Below are 24,779 nucleotides of genomic sequence, written 5' to 3'. Positions count from 1 at the left end.
GAGAGCAGCATGATTTTCTGAATGAAGCCCTTATGCAAAGATCTTATCCTTGATACTTGGAGATTCGTGCTACTCCGCTGCGAGTGAACACAAATCGCTATGCCATATCAACATTAAGGGTTCAGCCGGAGAACATAACATAGAAGGCATTTAGAGGAACTTATATTAAGTGAATATATGCGAGGCGCCGAAATTTACATAACATCTGGGATTCGCCAGTCTGGATAAATTTCATGTAAGTATATTGAGCGGCTCAATAAATATGACAGTGGAGAGATTAGCACACGTGGATCTGTTTCCTTGCAGAGTGACGTCACATCAGATGCAAGGTTTTAAAATTTTAACCCTAAGCTAAAAACCACCATCAACACCAGAAAATTGATTTTTTTTTCACTTGACTACCGGCATCGATAGATTTATATCGAGCATGCCGACATTTAGTTCGTTGAATTCATCAATTCCGGCATGATCTTCATCACTTCCGGCGATGCAAAAAAAAATATATTTCCGGCATGGTATTCATCTATACCGGCTGGTCTTCATCACTTCCGACATGGTATTCATCACTTCCTGCATGGTCTTCGTCACTTCCGGCATGGTCTTCATCACTTCCGGCATGGCCTTCATCAGTACCGGCATGGTCTTCATCACTTCCGAATGTGAAAAAAATAAATCGTTTTCAAAGTGAAGCGCCGGCAGAAAAGGAGAAGAGAATTTAAAAGGGAGTGAGGAAAATTTAGAATTAGAAAGGGAATGTGGAATATTTGGGTTTCAAAGCTTTAACCCTAAAAGAGATTAATAAGAAGTGGAGATGGAAATGGGGGATATGTTTTTTTTTTTTGATTTTAAGTTTTTTGATTTTTATTTTAAGGGAAGAGTGTTTTAGTACTTTTTCCCCAAAAAACACCCCTTAGCAGACACATTTGGTTGGGGGAGTAATTCATATCCCCAATTAGTTTTCATATCCCCAATTGCGTGTTCATTATAAAATCACAATCGCATAAAAAATCCTTAATATTTGATTTAGTGTCCTTACCCGTGCCTCCTTTGGCACCATCTTTACTTGAGTCTTCGGTTTTCTTTTTCTTTTTTGGCTTCAAGAAATCATCGTCCGCATTGGATTCATTATAATTAGTATCTTTATCACCATGTTTCTTCATCTCTAACTTATCCTTTTAAAGAAGAAAAACTCATGGTGATGACCATGATATTAGTATTAAACGACATCAGCTATTAGCTGACAGCTAAGGAACTGATTTTGGATAGAAAAAATATAAAACCCAATGAATTTGGTTATCACAGACAAACTAAAGCATAAAAAAGAAAAACTCCATTCTTGATTGCAAATCAAAAAAATATAAAATCAAAAAAATTTCACACATTCAAAACATGCATGTGTCAATTAGCAATCGTAATGGTGATAAATCAAAATGAAAAAAAAATTACCTACCGTAATAGTTAAGATTGTTCAAGTTCACGCATGGGTAATGGGTTAGCATGAAAACTAGTATCTGTGTTTTTTTTCTTTTCTTCATTTACCTTGATTGAACAAAGAAGGAAGAAAGAAGAAGCAACTGGTAGAAGAAACCAATTGGGAGATTTTGACGTGCATCATGCGAGACGATAAAAACTAGGTGACCTTGATTTTTAGAATTTTCCTAAATTCTTGGTTTTTGACATTTTTCACGATAGACTAAATTTGGATAATCACTAATATTAAAAATAAGATAATTACTATACTTATACTTAAAGGCCAGTATAATAAAACTGGCAGTGATAAAACTAATTTTGGGGTTCTAATATAGGATATCTTAATGACGGGTTTATAATATAAAAAAATATTATTTGGTCTACACAAAAAATTCCCCAATAAACATTAGAGTATACTGGAATCAAAGAGACCAGCAATTTAATAAACTCCAACTTTTTATTTCATCAAAGAAGAAAAAAACGCATAAAAATAGCCGCTATGATAAGGAAAATTCAATCAAAGAGTCTTACCATGTAAAGAAGGTTACAAACTGACATAAGAGTGTTACTATGTAAAGAAGGTTCAACATTACAAATTGACCTTTCAACATTACTATGAACAATAAAAGGATATAAGTAGGGGACAAATAATCCTTTCTGCTCTTGCACTATGTACTTTGATAGTCCACTCTTGCACTAATCGTGACAAGTGCATCTTCCCATATAACCCCTAAAATGTGAATTTCACTATATAGGATTAGCAAAATCCATCAACAACGAAAAAAAGACGAAACATAAAATGAAATAGTCAAATGATCAATGGATCACGATACCAAATCCAACCTACCACAATTCCTATATATATTATAGGCATAGGCATATAACAAAAAGAAAAGGGTGTTTTACAAAATGGTCACACTATCCCTAATTGGTTTACAAAATGATCACACTTTAAATTAGTGATCACAAACCCGTATTTTTCCATCCGAGACACAGAAATTGAAAAAAACGGTAAAGTATCTGACTAATCTACCCCTTGGTCTCTTGTAACCGTGGTAGTTGAACCATGATTAACATACGTCTATGTCGTAGATCTATGCATCTGTGGCACTAACACACCACCTGACAGCTTGTAGACGTGGCAATCCACCTGGCACTGTTACACGTGGCGTTTTCTATGTGGTTAAAAATGTGACCGTTCCCAACGGCTTGATATGCCTTTCCCTTCACTATAAAACCACGCACCTGCGGACACAGCTAACACTCATTCATCATTCACAATCCTCATATACTAATATGTTTAGAATGGGTGGTGGCAAAATGGAAAAATATTGCAGCAGCAGTTCAGGGGAGATATCAAGTAGCAACAACAAGATCAACAGCATCAACAACTACTGTTTAATGTGTGAGAAAGGTATGCATGAGGCAATAGACTGTGCATGGATCTATTCTAGATGCAAAATGGTACGTTGCAATGGTTTGAGGAAGCTATTGAAAGCCCAAACAGATGATCATCCATGTGAGAAGTTCTTCAGCTGCTCCATATGCCCATACTTTGAGTGGTTTGCAGATGCCACAACACCTGGAAAGCAATGCAAATTCAGCTTCCATCTCCACTTTCCTGCGTTGCTTGTGGTGACAAAAACCATACAAAAATCAACTGTCCATGGGCTAATCAACCGTGCAAGAAGAAGAAATGTAAGGGCACAATAACATTAAATATATGTAATAATGAACATAACTCTGGAGTAGCTTACCTCAAATGTACCAACTGTTTGCAGTTTCAATGGCTTTCTGATGCTCTTTTCCATGAAACCAAAACTGCAACCCTGAAAATGGCAGAACTATGCAAGCAAACAGGCAATCTAAATATGTAAAATAATCAGTGACAATGAACAATCAATAAAGACATGAAATTAAATTAATTACATATATTACCCATTAATAATTACTTAATATAAGTCTTCTTAAGTTAAGTTAACTGCAAACAGATGCAGTGAAATCCATTGTAACAAGCACCATAAACATCCATTCAAACAAGAAAAAAAAGCCCTAAACAACAAGGGACTGAAACTGAACTAAACCCAACACCACATCCGTTCTAACTACCAGCAACTAGTCTTCATTGAGTAGCAGAGAAGGTCACCTTCTTTGGTTTAAGGACTGTGAATGTCTGAGAGAGAGTCTGAGACAACCCAACAGCACCACTGATGGTTTGGCTCAATGTCTGTTGAACAGATCTACCACCAGACCTACCTCTCCCACCTCTTGAACCCCTGCCACCTCTAGATCCATATGATGCAGATGTAGGCTGAGAATATGAAGCAGATGTAGGCTGAGAAAATGATCCAGTGCAAGGCTGAGAAGAAGATGCAATGGTAGGATGAGAAGATGATGCACCAGAACCTCTCCCACCTCTTCTCCCCTTACTAGCCCTTCTACTGGTACTAAGCTTTGCAGGATATGGGTAAGTAGTCTTGTGAGTTCCTCCTTACACCATAGTTCTTTGTCTTTTTGTTTTTGGATTGGATCCAACTGGTGCACCAGCACATGTCCTCCTGTTGTGACCAGACATCTTGCATCTCTTTAACTGTCCTCACCACTATCGTACTCCTCATTACCCTCAACATCATAAGGAACAATTGCTTTTCCTTTAGGATCCTCCTGCTCCACAACACTTGCTTGTTCTTCATTGACTGCTTCCATATACTGCTTTGGATGTACATAGTCAACCCAGTTGTGGTCCTTAAAGTAATTGTTGACAAAGTCACAATATACACCAAGGCCCATTTCATCAGTATCAGAAACTGGGCTACTAAGATCATCATTGGGATGACAAACATCTTCAGCATCATTAGGTAGTTGAATGTTCTCGTACTCCCTTTCAGCTTGGAGTGTCTCAGCACTTAAGACAAAATTCTCATAATCATCATCATTATCAACATTCACATACTCATCCACATTCTCAAATAACCTCTTGCTACTTCAAGAACCTCCAGTAACTGCATCAACAGATCTCTTAATTATCCTTGGACTCCTTCTGACCTGATGTGGTGATGTAATGCATGTTAACTTCTTCTTAGGTGTGGCAAACATCTCTGGATCAAGTCTGACTGGTGAAGAAGCATAGTTAATGCATGTTCTTGAACTGCTTAGAACCTTGGATGGTGTTGAGTCTCTCTTGTTTGATATACCAGAAATTTCAGCACATCCATCACCAGGAGGCACAATCCTATCACTAACATTGCACCATAAATTTACATACCATTCCTCAGCAACAGCCTTATCCCACATCTCATACCAATGTGAATCATTAACCATATATTATGGTTTATCATTACCAATCCACATCATCTCAACCTTCTTGATAGGGGCTAACTTAAAAGAAGCATGAACTTTATCACAAAATGCTTTCAACCCACCAGAATTAACATCCACATTATCAAAATATTGAACCTTATTTGTCCAAAACCGTTCTACCCTAACATATTAATCAAACCCTAACACAAATTCTATAAGAAAATCCCAAATCCCCAATTTCAGAAATTTAGGGTTTATTAGTAAAAAATTAAAATTCAGAAAATTAAGGTTTCTGAATCGAGTTGATAATCTACGAAAGCAGTATAACATGGAAGGGTATTTACCTGGTGATGTTTGTAAACATCTTGATGTCGAAAATTAACACTGATTATCTTCACAGTTCGATAACTGGTTCACAAATCTCTAAACTCGTATTTCGCTTTATAACGATCGAGATGAAGAGTAAAAGATATTGAAGAAATATGTGAAGAAACAGTACGATCTGTAACTGCTTCATGGAATCGCCATCTTCTTCTCCATTTCTTCAGAGAAGAAGCGAGGGAACAGAGGCGGCAAAGTTATGAGGTGGGAAATGGTCACAAAATCGTATTTGAGCTAGGGTTTTGATTTGTTTTGATCCAACGTACCAGATTGTTTAGAGATTTGTTAATCAACCCTACTCGATCCCACACGTGCAAATGACACGGTTTAGGGGCATTTAGGTAAGTTAACATCCCGACAAACGCCTGACACGTGACATAACTTTGCAGTAAACGGCTGAGTCACCACTTTGCTAATACTTTGTAATAGTGGGATCATTTTGTTAACCGGAATAGCAAAGTGTGACCATTTTTGTAAATACCCATCTAAGAATCAATAACTATAAAAGCGAACAGAACAGCTTCATTCTAAAACAAAAAATGGACATAAATCATGCAAGATTTTGGCGGTGGAAGAAATTACATATTCAGACACACAAGTCACTTCATCTATTACCTAAAAAAAAATAGGGACTTGAATAAGCATATCACTTACCCAATCACTGGTACCTAGGACTGAACATGGTTTCGGTTTTTCGCTAGAACCGGACCAAACCAGACCAATTAGGAAGAAACCAAACCGAACCATTTACTAATGGATTGGTTACGGTGTAGAAAGTGGAAAACAGATAGTGTTGGTTTTGGTTTGACCTCTAAAACCGAACCAAAAACCATTAGAAAACCGATTAATTTTTAAACTTAGTTTCTACCGTTAATTTACAAGTAGTAGATTCTATCCATTGATTTAGAGGATAAATAGAAACCCTAAATCTAATATTTCATTATGATACTCTCCCTCTTTCTCTTTCTCCTTCTCTCAGTCGCCTCCCTTTTCCACCCCCAACTACAGCCGCTGCTACTCGACTTTTTTCTTCCCGTCTTCCTTCTTTTTTATTTGTCAATAACTAAATTAAGATATATTATATATCTTCTTTTGATCTCTAGAATTAGAGCAAGCTTTAACTATTCTTGATATTTTTTGTATTTTTTTTGTCTGTAAATTTGTGTAAACCAATAGTATCGGCAACTACGATTTTTTTATCTGTAAATTTGTGTTTTTTTTTTTTTTTGGTTTGACATAATTATTGGTTAACCAAAAACCACTGGGACAAACCGAAACCAACTGGAACCATTTGGAAACCAAACCAATGGTTTATGGATTGGTTTGGTTTAGATTTTTAGAAACCAATAGTATTGATTTCGGTTTTGGTTTGGCTAGAAACCGAACCAAAACCGACCATGAACAGCCCTACTGGTACCACAGACCCCCTCCATTCCAGTAAACTCTCAGCTACTGCCTGCAAAGTGCAATATCAGTCAATCAACTTGTGCATTTATGCATTTCTACTGATGATAAAGTAATGGTTCTGTAACAGAATAGTACATTATGAAGAAGCTGGGCATAAAACCTTAGAACAACTTGACAGTTTGCAATTTAATCACTCTGCAGTTATAATCCACATTACCTGGAATAGGATAAAATGTAGAAGATGAAGAACCACATCTTGAACCAAACTGAATTATCATAGGGATTTACCAGCAAATTCCCTTAAACAATTTCTGCACCTCCCATCTTTTAGGTGTCTGCTTCAACTAACAATGAAAAGATTTCAAGTAAATCAGACCAATTTGGTAAACAATGAGACAAAGCCAATATTTTGATTACTGTTTGTATAAAATGTTTAAAACCTAAAGAAAAGAATCGTCCAACAATTACTTTAAGTAAAACATGATCAGCCACGACCTGCCACAACGAGTTAAAAACTGACAAGTAGAGCTTCAAGAAGAAAAGTAATAAAATTGATTGTCTAAAAGGATCTGAGTATGGTCAACTTACTGCCAAGAACCTCGGTTAGTAGAAAATAATTGTGCAAACTATGAACAAGCTTGCAGCAATCAACAGTCTTTGATGCTGCAGCTAATGTCTGCAGATGAACCGGCACAATAAATCACTAATTTAAGACACTAAATCCTCGGATAATATGAAGTGCCTAACAAAATCAATGTGTCTAAAATAACACGATGAAGCATATACTCTGAACAACACAATCCTTGAAAATTTGTATACCACCAAGACTGAATAATGGAAATACCTTCAGAGCGATAGCAAACTGTGACAAGTGAAAGTAAAATAGAATGGTAAAAGCATGCCTGTCCAACCAACTGTCCTCCAAAAACCTGTGTGAACCTTGGAGCATCAGGCAATGTGAATCCACGAAATATGTTTGCCTTCAAAATATAAGGAGACAACCAAGTAACTCACAAGTATAAAGCAAACCAAGATATCACCTGCTTGTACCTCCCAAATGCTTATCATTGATGCAGTGTTCTGATCTCTCATTTTGTGGATGCTCAACCATGTGATCTGCCAACGAGCCACTCCATCCTCTTCATATACAGCCGCGAGTATCTCAATGCATACATTCAGCACAGCCTGCATTTTCAAAAAAAAACCTGGTTAGGTCAACAATAGCAACATGCTAGCATCGTTCTTCGGCAACTTTGTTTGGTATAATTCGATTAATTTGGTTCCATTGAAACAAAGAAGAGAGGCTTTCATTTCTGCTACAACCTAAAAGATAAACTATTCAAGTACGCTATGATTCTCAAACTAATGAAAATTCTTGGCCTCTAAAGTCCACCAAAATTGCTACCTGACTTCTGATATCTATGCAGTTTATACAGTACTAAAATATATCTCAAATAGAATCTTGCATACAGAAGCGCGAGGGAAGCATGTGCTGATTCAAAAATTCACCTGCAAGGAATTGTCTCTCTTGTAAAATCAACAAGGCGGCAAGGTAATTGAAAGGAGTTGCAACATCCTACACCTCTCCAAAATTTACCATTAAGTTGATATCCTCCCACAACGTCTGCAGCTGACCATTAAGCAAAAATAGTTATGCTGACAGTCTGGGATACACAACAGTGTTTTATTAGATAACCTAGGAATAACGTCAATTCCTGCATTTGCGTCAAACAACCACATGTGCTGACCCACAAAACAGAATACTACGTCACTGAGGAAAGTTAAATCACCATGAACCATTTGTAAAGACAAAGGACCAATTAATTTGATAAACTTGTGAGAAATACTTTATGTAACGAAGCTCAGATATATAAGCAAAACCTTTAGGTATTCTGTGAGAAAAAGGTACATTACATCCAAACCCAACCTTGGTATTTGTCCTTATAAACTGCCTCTGTTGCCTTCATCCAGTCTTCCATACCTGCGTTATTAGACACAAGCATAATCTTGAATAAACAGGCATCATACACAAATAATAGTTACACAGACAACATAACAAATTCTAATTAGAAAACATGCATGGGAATAGAACGCACATCTTACCGATGGGACATCAGGCCTTACTGGAAGCCCTAGTTCCTTTCGTAAAGCCGCCTTGCATTCTTGTTCTGTGACAAGTCCAGATTTACATAAGTGATATACCTTTTAAGTGATTTGAGCAGAAACTGAACATTAAAGACACAGCCTGCCATTCACATGATTTCTCATTCTGTTCTTGAATCGAAATTGTGGGTAAAACTACAAATCAAAATCACAAAAAAAAAACCTAAATTAAATCTTACAAATAAAACCAACTTGTCAAATAAAACAAAATTCAATTCAAAAACAACAAACCTACAACGAACCTAAATGATTAGCAAAGTTCTTCAGAGTTCCAACTTTTTCTACACAGAATCAACAAAAAAAAATCAGATCAATAAGCACTGAAATCGAATCTAAATGATTTGGAAAACTAGATTACTGAGATTTAGATAAGGGTTGCTTCACCAATTGTAACAATAACGTCTTCAAGCTTAAAGATAAATCCCTGAAACTCCCATTTGATAAATCCCTAAAATTCACATTTCTTCGTCGATTCAGAAAAAATCATCAAGGTTCTTCGTCGATTCAGAACAAATCATCAAGGAAGGACAGATGTTTCTAATGAATCTTCGTTTTCAGTTGGTGTTGATGATGAGAGTAGAGAAGATTTGATGTTTTTGATGGATTTTGTTGATGAATCTTCGTGTTTTTTTTTATGAAGAAGTGAAGCAGCGGTAGGGATTGAGAGAGGTAGAAGACTAGAAAGAAAGAAGGTAAGTTAAGATTAGATTTAGGGTTAAACGATCCTCCCACACAAATCTCACACACGCTAAGTCAAGTCAAAGTGTCAAACTAGGTGTTACCAGCCACACGGTCTACCCGCATGCGTAAATACTCCGCAGTTGCAAATAGCAACAACACGTTCACGGTTGCGAAATTAGCAACTACTGTTTGCCGTTCCGAAAGATTAGAAACGGAAATTAGCAACAGAAAATTCGCAACAGCGCTGCTGCTATTGCTAATCTGAGTTTCTAATCAGCAAAAATGGTGTAATGTATCTTTCCCATGACTCTTCCCTTTGAATGGGTGAATTATCATAACTAAGATCCGGAGTCGAGTAAGAAAAAGTGTTGCAAAAATTGGTTTGTGCGACGTTCTCTCTATTACTGTCAAGTTGGTCTAGTCTTTGTTGCATGTCTTGTAATCCATTCAAAATCTGCATTCAACTCGAATGAAGCCAATTAGAAGTAGAATTATCCCACCTTGGTGCTTGACTTACATACCCACTACAAGGTTGTTGTTGGTATGTATGAAAATCACCGCAAGGTTGTGTAGGATATGCATCATAGCCAGTAAATTAGTTTTGATTGTATCCCATAGATGGTGGGTAATTATTATAGTGTTGAGGAGGTTGAAAACCGTATCCATTGCTCCAATATGCTCCTTCCATGTGATAATAAGAACCTGAAACAAGGGTTCTCAAAACCACGTCAAAACCAGAAAATAATAAAAACTAAAAACAAAACTAAAATTAAGAAACCAAAAACAAGTGACAACCGCTGCCTCCCCCGGCAGCGGCGCCAAAATTTGATCGTTGTCGTAGGCATCAAAAATAATTACACTTTCTTACTACTCAAAATATATAATGAAGCAAGGGAAAGAAAGGATCGTTCCCACGGAGAGGACTTGGATTGTCAATTTGTTTCGGTATCTTATAAGTAACAAGGGGGGTTTTCTGATTTTTATAAACTAAAATAAAAGCAAAACAATAAAAAGTAAACACACAAATCAAAGAAGTGAAATATTGGGTAAAGGTTTCATCTTCAATTGTAAACAAGTATTTAATGTATGATTAGAATTCATATTTAATCTCGTTATCATCAAAAGCCCTAGAATACCTTATTGCAAGAATACTCCGTAAATTTCCTAATTTCATCAACACACACATTAGAGCTGCGCATATGAATTCTACCTAAAGAATAACCTAACGCCTTTCGCTAATTAAGTTCATTTCCTATGAGCACTAAGTTTCAGAAATAGGCTAATCAATGCAATTGTCATACATTGCGCATGACAATTCAGACAAGGGTCAATTTCTACATATGATTACAAGAGTGTATCACTACAAACCGTAATCATATCATGCTACTCATATTCAAGGTTATCACTCGATGATGAACCCTAAATTAGCTATAGATATGGATGTAAGTTCAATCAATTCTGGACTTGACTAAACAAACATTCAATCATATTGCAATACATCAATCATGCAATTATTATACGCAGTAGAAATCAAACGATAATATTGAGAGAAAACTAGTTCATAAATCAAATAGCATGCTTGCAAAATTCGACTACAACCTCAAACCAATAATAACATTCTAGCTCATGTTCATGGAGTTCATAACAAGAAGAAAGAGAAAAAATTCATGTCTAAACCCTAGAACAAAAGTAGAAGCCAAGATTCTTCCCTAATAGAATATGAGACCTTCTTTTATATCCTTTCTGGTTCCACGGATTTTCAAGTCTCGGCCAAAGCTTAACCAAACGTAGGCTAACTGTTGTTTCTGCTTCAAACGAGCCCAAACAATCAAGCCCACAACTCTGAGCCCATCTGGTCCATCCACTTGCAAGTTGCAGCTGCAATCTCAACTCAACACTCTGTAGCTTCAGATTCCACACTGCAGCTGTTTCTTCTTCTCCTCTTCATGGATACAACACCATTAACCCCTTGCTCACAGCTATAACCCCTTTCTTGTTCTCTTGCCATCTGAGCAGCACATTCATCCACCACCATTACTCATTCAAACTGCATCATTTCCTTGCCTTCAATAGCTCCAGGTTCCTGCCAGTCACAACTCATTCAGCTTACAGCTTCTTATATACTTTCCTGCATTGGCATCTTACAACTCAAACCCTCAATACATTGCCTGGAGCTTCCAATTGCAGCTGCTCTGCAAAATCATCCACAGCCTGCAAATTATAACTCCTAAATTCAGCCATACCCAAAACTGATTCATTCCCTTCTCTTCATTGTAATCAGAATCACTCCTAACATGCATATATTCCTGCAGCTCAATTCTTGATATTCAGGCCACCAACACCCTTCTATTTCATACACAACTGACGCACCATTCCGCACTGCAACTGCAACTCCACCAAAACCAGCCTTGCACATTCTAGGCAGCACACCATTCCTTGCATCAGAGCTCTTCCTCAGCTCTGCATTCTTCCTTCACATTCGATGCAACAACTACTCATAAAACTTGTACTACCACCTTGATCCACTTCTGCTTCACTGACTTTGTAAACTCAACTTCAGTACCTACAGGCAGTACACAATCCACCAAATTTCATCTCAATCACCAGCTTCACTTAATGCCTGCACAACCCCATTTGCATATACCCTGTAATCTCAGTTTGCTGTAATCACCATCAATCTCATTCCACAGATCATAGCATCACCACAGCCTCTTGCTTGCAGTCCCAGTCTTTCAGACAAACTCAAGCCGCACTTCTGTCACAATCAATACCACCAGACACCAATTCAGTCCCTTGCATATAACCACAATCTCAATCTGTAAGTTCTTCATTTTCAATTCATTCTTGTTCTTGTTGCAGTAGCTTCTCTCAAGCCGTATCAAACCCATTAAAACCATTGCAGATCAGCACCCAACTCGGCTTCCTCCTTTCTTCAGTTCATCCAACACAATCACCATCAACTGGCTTCTTGAATCTTCTCAAACATGTGTTCCATACAACCACCATATTCTTATTTCAAAGGCATCCACCAAGACCCACTTCATCTCCATTAGGCCAACTGCACCTGTAGCTTCATGCATGTACATTGAATTCTCAGATTCGTTCTCTATTTCATATCGGCACCATCTTCCATTAGATTCAGACACAAATTGAGAAAACCTAACTTCACCTTAATCTTCCCGGAAATTCTTCTTCACTGGTTTACAAACTCGAAAACACCCTCTCAGATTCGAGCCAAGGTGAACCAAACTCTGTATCTTCTCGGCGTCCTGTCTGAAATAATTTAGACAACGATCTACAGCCGCCTCTGGTATTCCTCTCAAGTAAAAATGACTGAATGAGAGAAATGTTTCTCCCGAGCTTAGGGTTGGTTAACGACCGGTATTGCACCTAATACATTCAAAAACAATTATAAGATACATAATTTACAAGAAAAATAGTAAAAAAAGCATAAATATCGATGTGTTTATCACACCTATCAAAAGGCTAGTTAACAATTTGGAATTCGGTAAATGTACGGAACGACAAACATACAAATATTATTCAGATTTATAAAAGTCAAAAATCTGAGTAACGAATCGTGAATTCGGTAATAATTAGGAACCGCATACGTATGTGTATAATTCGTTTTATTAATGTTGGTTCGACAATTACAATTTAATTGAACTAGGTATAAGATGTGTACATCCAAATATAACAACCGAGGATTGGTCCACTAGCTAGGTGTTTGTTCCTTCAAGCACGTGATCAAGGGAGGGCCCAATTAGTGCGAATGTTAAATAGGCTATGTACTAATGACGAGACAGCCGAATCAAATAGGCGTATAACTAGAGTTTCCGAATTATTCGCGGATAAGTTGGTCAGCCATAAAATACACGTATTGTAGTCGGAGTTACAAATGGGCGCACATAATCTGCGAATTCGAACAATACGGACTGGTACATGTATAATTCGTGAATTATACGCCGACTTACTAACTAGGCTACAAAGGTATCCTTGTGGTGTATAATACTTGCGATCTTAACAAAATATAGTATATAATACTACCTCCGTTTCTGGAAAAGTGTTACTTTCACTTTTCCAAAAACGGAAGGAGTACGTTTTTAACATGCCTGCTCAAGAATAGACATCCTCTTTTCTCTCTCCCTTCTCTCCAAAAACCGAAAGAAAAAAAACTCTCATATTCTTCTTTGTTCTTGTTATAATCTGTTTGGATATGATCAGAATTTTCAGATCTTCCAGGCAGATCAAAGTTAATCTTCCTAGTTTGTATAGTTTTCAGTAAAACAAATTGTTGTTTCAACAATCTATAGTTATTTTTTTTATGATCAATCAGATGGCTTATGTATGTTATTTTGATTTCTTATTATATGTTTGTATACTAATTTCACATAGCCTTCAAGTAGATTCTATCGATTATTGCAATCGTTTTAAATACATTTTCGAGAACGAATTACATTGGCTTGAAGTAGATCTACATTACTGCGAGGATCCATGGCTACCGGATGTAATCGTGTTTTCGATACACAACACGTATTACTCCTCTGTTATAGGAGCATCAAATCTTAAAGAAGAATATAAATTTGTTCTCAATGAAGAACAACAATTCAAATGGTGGAATCATAAACTTCACACCATCCCTAAAGCATCGTTTTCCTCTACGAACTACATGAATTTAGTACTTTTGTTATATTTTAGAATACATAGATTTTTTATTTGTTCACGTATTTATGTCAAGATGTATTTGATTCTTGTAAGAACTCTTACCAATATATGAAATTGGGATCATTTTCTCTTGTTCCTTCAATAAAAAGAAAAGCATGCTCAAACATTAAAATTTTCATTGCGGAATTCGGTAAACATGTTAAAGGTTTTATGTGTCGAAAAATCTGGTACGCATGTTAACGTCCTTATAGTGTCTACACTGAACTGTCATATGGTCAGAATTCCCCAAAACCCAATATTTACCTTTAGTTTTAGTTATATTAGATTCAGGTTTACGAAAATCAGTTTTGTTGTTGTGAGGATCTGGGATCGTGCTTAGCGCCATGTTTGCTAGTCTCATCTTTGTTAGATTTGGAAGATTTGTGTTCAGTCATACGTTAGTTGTTTGCTATGTGCCTTGCAGTGCTACACTCTTTTCCTTGGTTCACAATAATTTTTTCGCTTGTATCTTCTAGCACAATTCAACCATGCCGATTTCACCAGTTTCATGCCTCAATATTCTCTTGTACTCCGACTAAGAAGATGGTAACTTCTCAATTATCGCAGATACTTGAAACGTCTCATTAATAACCATACCTTCAACAAGAATCTCATTGTTGATTTGCTCAAGTTCAAGGAATTGATCCACAACAGACTTAGCATTCGACATCTTAAAACCATTGAACTTAGAAACCAAAAATTTCTTGCTTCCTGCAGTCTCAGATTGGTAATTTGATTCTAATGCCATAAATCAAAAGCACTGAAGTTTTCTTTAGCACTATACAAATCGTATATTGCATCATCTGAACAGTTTATAATGTAAGTTTTTAGCCATTTAGTTCGACATCTTTCACTCATCAAATTCAGCTTCTTATCCTTCGTCATTCAAGGATCCACCCATAGGAGATGCAACATACGAATCTAACTCATGATAACTCAGAAAAACAACATCTTTGATTGCCATCTCTTGAAATCCTTTCTGTTGAACTTCCGTGATCTTTCAACGTCGTTCTTTCCCATTGTTACAAGGAATAATAATGTGTTAAGAATGTTGAATCTTACAACAATGAACCACAAAATCATATGTATATAACAATACAAAATACTAAAAGAAAATAACTCTACCACAAACAACCTGACGGATGCGCAGAATCACAGGTTCAACAAGTTTCTCTTAAGACATTAGTTCGTATACTCAAGAATGAGCAATGTTAAAACCCAGATGTGAAGGTGTATCAAGAATAAGATTTCTCAATATAGCTTGTATGAACACAACACAACACAACCTACCCATTCTTTGAACTTAGCAAAAAGTATCGGAAGGGAAGTAAACAAGCAATGAGCAAAATAAAGCAAGAAGAGGTGAAAAGAAGACAAGATAGTAATCGCTTCTGGACACATATATTCCGAAGTTCGATTTCTTCTTTTACAGGTGAAACGAAACCTTTAGGGTTTCAAATTTATTTCAAAGCAAATTTTTTAATTTCCTTGTAAAACAGTTCTAGTTAAAAATGGAAATAAAATTCTCCATGAATAAAACCGTTAATATGAAAATAAAAATTATAATTAATAGTTCATTAAGAAAAACACGCAAAAATATTTCCAGAAAAATATATCCTCGTAGACATTTGTATCCCTTCAGAAGCCCAAATATAAGTTAGGTCATGCATGTCTTCTGGCACGTGCCCGCCCCTCCTATTATACCCATATTGGAAACTAGTTATAAATGAGGCATTCATCTTTAGTCCAACCAATGTGAGAGTTTACTGGGTTTTTGGTAAAATAAGAATAAAATCTTTTTGATTATGGATATCAATCTAAAAACCCAATCCAAGATATAAAATATTTAGTTATAGGTTTCCAATTTGGAAGATATTTCCTAAAAACTCTATGTTTCCAATTTCGAATAAGTTTTGAAAATTTAACTGATTCCCGAATTTAATCGAAAATAAGGTATATCTCCAAAACCTTATATTTCCATAACAAGAAGGTAATTTGTTTGGTACATGAGTACTAAGTTTGGTCAGAATCTTACTCTGTTGTAATGTCTTCCAAAAAAACGTATCAAGGAAGAATACAAGGAAGATTTAAGCAAGGAAATCTTTATCATGATAAATTCTAACAAATAAATATACTAAGACGTTTGTTAAATAATGCATTCAATTCTCTTTATAAACAAAGAAGAAAAAAGCTGTGATTTTTTTGGTGAATATTGCATTGAGAAAGTTGAAAATATTAGTGACTCATCCTCCACTGTCAATGTAAGATTTAAACTCCGATATGCATATTGTTCTTATAACATCTATCTTTGTTTATCAATAGTCAGAGAAACCGGTTTATTTGAAGGGGTACTTGAATTAATTGGAAGAAGGGAATTGTTAGAGCATGGCTCGGTTGAACCCACCAAGCGTTGGTATGTCAAGTTTGGTTGTCATATTTTAGTGAATCAAAACTCATGTTAAGAGTCGCTTGATTATGTACTAGAATTAAACTTCGTATAGGTTAGCTTGAAAGTATTAGGATATGAGACATTACAAGTATTACGAAGACTTGAAGATGTGAAGAAGCAAGGAGCTACAATGACAACAATCATCCTTCCACTTGAGGTTAGTGATATTTGACTTGAACTGTTTCATTCCCTAACGTATCTTTCAAGTCGTGCATATTGAAAACATAACTGCGAAGCATATTTGAACTCTAGATAAACATAGTATTAAGGAATACAATACGAGGTTTATTGCTTAACCATTAAACTTTGTAGATAAGACATCGCCATAATCATTTGAATGATATTGTGATTATGTATGGGTATGAGGTGAGGATTTCATCCTAGGGAAAAATGTTTACATGTGTTCTAAGGAAGTAAGTTCATAAACTTGTTTTGTGAACCGAAAAGGGAATTGCCAGGTGTTATTGGTTTTGTTATTCATTGCATATCTTATGAACCCAATATGTGTGATAAAGTATAACCGCTCACAACTTGTTGTGTTTTTGGTAGAACTATTCACAAAGGCCTGACTTTTGTATTGGTATAACTTTTATTAGTAAAACCAATCTTAAGTAATCACCTTGGTATGATCAGATTATGTCTGCCTTGGGGAAAGGAAACCGATCCTTGTAAGGGAAAGGGAACCGATCCTTGTAAGGTAAAGGGGAACCGATCCTAGTATGGGAAAGGGGGAACCGATCCTTGTAAGGGGTGCAGTACATCAAGGGGAACAGATCCTTGTATGGGGTGCAACAAGGTGTACAGCAGAAAGGGGAACCGATCCTGTGAACATGTGCAACACATATAAGTTAGATACCATATATATGTGGCGAACCGATCCTAGTACCTAGTCAAACGAATCTTTTGGGAAGCTAGTATGACTATGCGTAGTACTCACATGGAGGTAGAACCGAAACTTGTTTTGGTAGAACCGTAAACCCATGATTGTGATTGAATGTTGGTTTGATCAATCACATAGTTCTTGAAAGTCATATGAACCAATTCTAGACTTGTTTGGAAGTGTGGCAAATCGGTTTCAAGGTTGTAAGTGGGAAAGAGAACTTACAAAGTAAAGATGTCGACAAACTTTGAACACGTGCTGAGAATGTTTATTTCTATAATTGTTCAAAGATATTCCTTAACGGCTAAGGGAAGAGAATCCCAGGATCGAAACAAAAATAAGTTAAGAATCTTTAAATTAAGGTTATCAATTTCATTTTGTATGGAAATTATAGAATTAGTAATGTGCATTTACTAATTATATTTTCAAAGAGATTTCGATTGTTATTTTTGGACAGAGCATTTCCAGGAATTATGAAAACCGAATATGTGCGTTTATGAATGTCTTGAGAATATTTTCGGTTTTGGAAATTCCTTGGTGTCCAAACTTCCTTGTCTATAAATACACGAAGTTTGCCTTTCTAGCAAACTAATCCTTCGTAACAACATACTTCCTCATTTGTCATTTTTACTAGTGTAGCCGCCTATCGGAGTGGAGAGTAATCTAATTAGGTGAAATCTCTTACGGCCGCTTGTTTTAAAGTCTTCTTTGGGATTGAGAAGCTCTAGCGCGACCCGTTGGTGGGAAACTAGATAATTGGCGGTTTATCTTTGTTTTCGATTGATTTGATTGACTAACGGTGGTTGAAATCTGATTGCACCTAGTTTGTTGTATTGTCTCGATCTCGTATCCATAGAAGATCACACGAAGTGTGAACCGATTAGTTGTATTGTCTCGACTCATTCCATAGATAATCACTTTCGGATAAAGGACTTATAGGTAGGAAAGGTTTTAGCTTGAGGTATATTTGGGTACCCTCGCCTTTTCAGGAATTACTCAAACTTTTAATAGCAAGTACTAAGCATGGAATAGTGTTCCATAAATGATCAGTGTGTAAACATGTCATTTTACATTTATTAAGTGTTTTAGTTTGTACACATTGACGACACATGCTTTATATTATTGTGCATAAGTGTTAAGTGTTATTTATCTAAAATAGTTGCTCAAGTAAATCATCGAAAGCTTTAGATGTTTTTTCTTTCGAGATGGACTCATCATAGTATTATCATATTAACCATCTACCAATTTTTACTCCAAACAAACTGATTAGATCAGTGTCATGTTAATTTTGAGTAGTGTTAGATATACCATCAACCCAAACAATTTTAAAACTGTCACTCACAGATAAGTGGCCCCTCACCCCTCAGGGAGTTGAAGGGGGTATGGCTTTTGGTTCCACCTGTGAGAGGGTTGTTTTAATTTCGTTTAAAGTTTCCCAAGAATTTTAGTTTAATTTGTAGCTTGGGACCCACTAAATCACCCTCGTCTCAAATTCCTCGCAACCTAAAAATCATATGCAGTTGAAACGAGCTACTCAATTAGCTTCGCAAACATTTAAAGGATTATTATTTGATGATCTAGTAGCGAGATGGGATAAGAAAGTATATAATTTTAGTAATATATAATATTCTGTAGGTTTTGCTTTCGTTCGCCGGTTGTAGTTCTTGCTTTTTCAGGTTTGTAGGTATTAAGGATTGTTTGTTCTCTTGTGCCTTCTTTGCACTTTGATATCAATATTAACCTTCTTCAACAACAACAAAATCAGCTACACAAAATGTTAGAGCACTGCTCGGTCAAACTTGCATGCGTTTCTATCTCAAGCATGTTTGTCAATGTTAGTGATCAAAACTATAAATCATGATTTCTAGTCTCTTATAGCTAAGTCTCAGACTAGGATAGTAAGTGTAGCTGAGCTCAAGGACTTCATGGAGATTCATCATACAAGTAGAAGATCTACTCAAGGAACCGGTGGAACTTCTCGACAAAAAGGTATGTGGAGACTTGAACTTATCTGTCACTCAAAAGTCTATCTATTCTATCTCCTACTCTTTGAGACAAAAGTCGTATGTTATATATATATACTAGATTATACACATTTGGTATTTCGAGCCGAGTATACCTCGCCTATCTATATCTCCAAATATGTGTTGGTATGCTTTTCGCTTCGACCAAGTTTATCTTTACCTAGTGACGAAAGTCATGAATATTTCAATCACTTCGAAAATTGATTTGACGAGAAATAATGTAACAACTACATAACGTCCTCTAAGAATGTTTCAACGATTGGAATGAGAGTTTAGATTACATAACCAATGGATTCCTTGAACCGAAGTTTTCGAACTTTGTTGATCAAGAGAACCGGAAGAATGGCAAGTGCCAAGTCCGCGAACTCAGTTCGCTAACTGCCGAAGTTCTCAAACCCGAGAATTTCTGCTGGAGTTTGTAAACTCTATCCGGCGTCTTAAGTCCGCAAACCTAGTCTGCGAACTTGAGAAGGTTATATATCTAAAGATGATTTCTGAACTTAATCTTAAAAGACTAAGGAATGCATTTGCAAACCGTGGCTATTAAAGTTCATGAACCGATTCGAGTGAATCAAATCATCTTTGATTCAATTGTGTCTTGTATAGTTACATAAGATTTCCTTGCAATTGAACAACTCTCTTAATTAGTTCATTTGAGTCAATTGAACTAGTTATGGTGAAGAAGAACATGGTTGGTATGAAACACTCATATGGTTAACCTATTTGGGTAGAGTATTGTTGAACCAACAATGTACACGTTTGGGTGCGGTTAACAAACCTAGAAGCGTACAGTCATTTGTGTATGACAAGCTAAGTTTTCGATCTAACGGTTGAGAAATATTAGCTTGAATCTAAATCAGGTTTTCATCTAACGGTGAATATTAATTGATTTGTAACTAAGGAAAAACCCTGATTTGAAAGGATATATAAATGAGACATCTAGTATTGTGCAAAACTAATCCCCACACCTTACGTGTGATACTAGTTTGCGTGCTAGAGTCATTTCTCCTTTAACCTTGGGTTTTCTTCTTCTAAAACTAGGTTAACGACTTAAAGACTTCATTGGGATTGTGAAGCCAGACCGATACTACTTTTATCGTAGTTGTGTGATATGATCTTGCACATTCTTTCGTAATAGTACAATCATATTGATTGGCTTGAAATCGTGAGAGTTCTACGATAGGCAAGATATAAAAAGTAATCACAAACACCTTCGTCTCATTGTTTGTGATTCCACGACATCCTGTTTCGCTACCATGCAATTAAGATTGTTGTGAGGTGATTGATTAATCTAGGATGTTATTCGGGAATACAAGACCGGATTATCAATTGGTTCCTGTTCACCTTGATTATTATCAAAATACGGAACAAAAACTTTTAGGGTTTTTCTGTGGGAGACAGAATAATCCTTTGATAGACTTGTCTGTGTGAGACAGATTTGTTTATTGTTAAAGCCTGCGATTTTGGGTCGTAGCAACTCTTAGTTGTGGGTGAGATCAACTAAGGGAATCAAGTGCGCAGTATCCTGCTGGGATCAAAGGTGTAGGGACTACAACTGTACCTTGGATCAGTGGGAGATTGATTGGGGTTCAACAATAGTCCAGTCCGAAGTTAGCTTGGAGTAGGCTAGTGTCTGTAGCGGGTGTATTCAATCTGGAGTGGACTAGGTTCTGGGGTTTTTCTGCATTTGCGGTTTTCTCGTTAACAAAATTTCTAGTGTCTGTGTTATTTCTATTTTCGCATTATATTTGTCTATATAATTGAAATAATACAGGTCGTGCGTTTGAATCAATCAATTGGAAATCCGACCTTTGGTTGTTGGTTGATATTGATTGATCCTTGGACATTGGTCTTTGGTATCGTCCAAGTTATTCCTTGTATTTGATTAGAACTCGCAGGATCTGCTTGAGTAAATCAAATCAAGAGAGAGATATAAACTCGTTGATATAATTTTAATTGATTGAGTCTTGTTGATTCTCTTGAAAGTATATTCGAGTTTGTCCATACAGATTGTTAAGCAAAATATTGGTTGGTGTTGTTAGACCCCCGTTTTTTCAATTGGTATCAGAGCAGGAAAACACGTTCAAGACCTTATAAGTCTGTGTTTGTAGCGATCTAACTCTATGGACAGAGGTGTTATATCTATTGACGTACCACCAGTCTTCGATGGCTCTAATTAGTTGTGGTGGAAAATTTCTATGTGAGCTTTTCTTCAAGCACGTGATTTTCAATCATGGGTATATGTTGTTAATGGCTATGATGCTCCCGTTGTGGCAGTTGGAGATGTAAACGTTCCCAAGAATATTGGTGAATACAGCCCTGCCGAGATACTTGCTGCAAAGAAAAACTCCGACGGTTTGAATGTCATTACCCCAAATCTTCAACACCATGTGTCTAATTGCACTAGGTTTAAAGATGCTTGGGATATCTTAGAGACAGTATTTGAAGGTAACTCCAGTGAAAAAGAAGCTAGGCTTTAAAACCTTAATTCCGATTGGGAGAACCTTCGTATGGCAGATGAATATACATTTGATGAGTTTAATCACAAAGTGTCTGAAATTTTTAATGCATCTTTTGCATTGGGTAAGACTATTCCTGAAAAGGACATTGCGATGAAAATTCTCAGATCACTGCCATCTAGATACGAGTCTAAGAAGCATTCCATCGTTGAGGGAAATAACCTTGATAATTTTTCCAGAAATACATTGGTTGGAAAGCTAAAGATCTTTGATCATGAGCATACATACAAAATCGGAAAGGATGTTTCCTTTAAAGCACAGAAGAACACTAAATTACTTGATAAGAGTAAAAGTGTTTATATCTCTGAGGATGATCAGTCTGAGGGTGATTTTTAAGATGAAGATGTTGACGAATCTGTCTCCTTGATCACAAGACAGTTTAGGGATCTTCTACCGAAGAGAAGTAAACGGTTTTCAAGAGACAAACCTCGATCGTCAGATAAACCTCACAATCTCGTCCCTCCTAAAAACAGGGATGCTGACGAGGCTGATGACGAGGATATGCCACAGTGCTTTAAGTGTAAAGGTTTTGGTCATTTTGCAAACGAGTGCCCAAATCGTAGAAAATACACTCGGAACAAAGGTCTTGTTGTAACACTTGATGAGATGTCTGAGAGCTATGATTCTGATGAAGACAGGAAATCAAGTGTCGGTCTTCTACGTGAAAACATTGATTTTGATAACTGTAGCAATACATATATCAATCTTGATGGTTTTGGTAAAGATGAGAATCCAATCAAGCTGGAAGGATCAATTGACCCATTCTTTGGAAACTCTGTCTGTAATGTTTCAAGATCTACCTTGTGTTTAGATGCAGTTGCACCACATATGCCTGATTACTATCCAAGATTGACGTGCTCGTTTTGTTCTCAGAAGGGTCATGAACTATCAATATGTTACAAGTACAAACATCAATTGAGGCATGCCAACAAACTTCAACTAAGAACAAATCAGTTAGCAAGGAAGCTTAAACTTTCTCAGAAGACCGCTGAGGTATGTAGGATTTTATATATTTCTAAGAAGTTAGTTTCCAAAGACAAAACAAGACCATTAGAGAAGAAGGAATGGTCAAATCGTTTTGATAGACATAAATCAGAGGATTCCTCTTATGAGGAAAATGGTGGACAAATCGTTGTTCACCACAGCACAAATTAATTGTGTTGTTTGGTAAATCTTGTCTCATGTGCCTGATCAAAAGAGACAAGGTTGTGAACGCAAAGGCTTTAGGAAAGGTTCTCTTAGGTTTTATTCTTTTTTGTCTTTCAAATAAAAGGAAGGGTTATTTTCGACAATTCTACTCTTTATAGGGTTTAGAGTTGGACGTCCACGAACCTGTTTAAAGGTTTCGAACCCTACATTCCTTTTTCCTCTCTGGTATCCTTTATATTTTAAGACTGCTTGTTAGGATTGTGAATTCCACTCACAAAAATCAGTTGTTTATAACTGTTCCATAAAGCATCATGTCTTTGGATGGAAAGGATGTCAACATGATTGTTAATCCATCAATCAAGCAAAAAGAGATATCTCCAGTAATTCCGTCCTTGAAAAGAAAAAGGAGGAATACAAGAAAGCCAAGGGCTGTCCCTTCTAACCCTTAGAAATTTTTCGATGTTCTTGATGAGTTGAAGGAGGTAAGAAAGGAGATTCGTGATATAAAGGCTTGTGTTTTAAGATCTTTGGAAATTCAGAAAGCCCTGGTTCGACATCACCAGCCAAGACGGTTTGTTGATATTAACTCCTATCTTCACGAACCTTATGTACCAATGGTTGTTGACGACAAGGAGTTCGGGAATGATAAAGAATTTCTCAAAGACATTGTTGCGTAGTATGTCTTCTTTTTGGTTTAGTTGGAAGAATAACTAGTGCTTTGAATAGCGATGATTGTGATTACACATACCTATTATTTTCATCTTCTTGTTTTTAGGTTTTTTGGTTTAAATTCTAAAACTATTTGGAGGATGATGTTTTGCAATATTTTTGATTTGTTATATTGCAACTTGTTATGGGATTATGGTGTTTACGTCCGTGAACTATGTTGTCCCGTATTTTGTCAAAAGTAAAGTCATTCATGATCGATATTCGTTTATTGGTTTAAGAATGAATAGACTTTTGACATATACAAAAGTTAAGCCTATGTTGTCAACCCTTGACGGAAGATAGGTTAAAATCTTTTGTGTTCAAGGATTATGGCTATTGTATATGCTTGTGCAAAAGAATGAATCCTTGTGTATTCCACGGTATTGATTTTCATTGATCTATCCTTTTTGTACTACCGTGAGGCTCCGTGATGTATCTTATGTTGAGCACGACACAACTAAGTTGATTATTGTTGAGCATTTAGAACTAAATTAATCATCTTCTTGGTTATTTAGTTATTACTCCACAAGTTCTCTTATGTTGAGTATATGAACGATTAAGCCAATCACTCTCTTGTATGGTTATCTTAGTCGTTGCTCCGTAAGTTTACTTATGTTGAACAAAATAAATTAAATTGATCACTTTTGTGTTTAATTTGATTATGTATTCCGATTAAATTATTCATGAGTTTACTTATGAATAATTTGATTGAGTTTTGGATATAAAAATCATTCTCATGGTTTTGGTGTCCAATAAAAATCCTTCGTTTCTTTTGAAATTAAGGTCGCTCGTTGTTTTTCTTTCGGGAATGACATCAAATGTGGGAGAGTTCTTTTGAACTTGTTCTTAATGGTCATATCTTGAGGGGTGTGCGACTGTGGAACTTTAGATGGGTTATCTTGTATCTTTAAACTCCTTGATGAATGTTGTTAGCTTCGGCTATA

At 36.3% G+C, this 24,779-nt stretch overlaps 2 long non-coding RNA genes across 24 annotated transcripts; both read right to left on the bottom strand.

The window, feature by feature from the left end:
- Positions 1 to 2,314: 2,314 nt before the first annotated feature.
- Positions 2,315 to 6,168, bottom strand: LOC113313524. The gene is made up of 2 exons (XR_003341921.1): positions 3,228 to 6,168; positions 2,315 to 3,091 (listed from the first exon to the last, which is right to left on the bottom strand). It is a non-coding gene; the product is annotated as an uncharacterized LOC113313524 (long non-coding RNA).
- Positions 6,169 to 6,298: 130 nt separating this feature from the next.
- LOC113308057 lies at positions 6,299 to 9,385 on the bottom strand. 23 transcript variants are annotated; one of them, XR_003339475.1, is made up of 11 exons: positions 9,106 to 9,385; positions 8,964 to 9,002; positions 8,655 to 8,856; positions 8,486 to 8,539; positions 8,068 to 8,188; positions 7,599 to 7,743; positions 7,403 to 7,487; positions 7,147 to 7,234; positions 6,999 to 7,053; positions 6,776 to 6,902; positions 6,437 to 6,607 (listed from the first exon to the last, which is right to left on the bottom strand). It is a non-coding gene; the product is annotated as an uncharacterized LOC113308057 (long non-coding RNA). The 23 variants fall into 23 exon arrangements; XR_003339478.1 differs by having other exon boundaries at positions 7,027 to 7,053; XR_003339468.1 differs by having other exon boundaries at positions 6,299 to 6,607; positions 6,776 to 7,053.
- Positions 9,386 to 24,779: the final 15,394 nt, after the last annotated feature.

The sequence above is a fragment of the Papaver somniferum genome, chromosome 9 (genome assembly GCF_003573695.1).
Source record: "Papaver somniferum cultivar HN1 chromosome 9, ASM357369v1, whole genome shotgun sequence".
In the NCBI taxonomy this organism is placed as follows: Eukaryota; Viridiplantae; Streptophyta; class Magnoliopsida; order Ranunculales; family Papaveraceae; genus Papaver; species Papaver somniferum.
The sequence above is the reverse complement of the archived record's forward strand: the minus strand, read 5'-3'. Positions and strand labels throughout refer to the sequence as shown.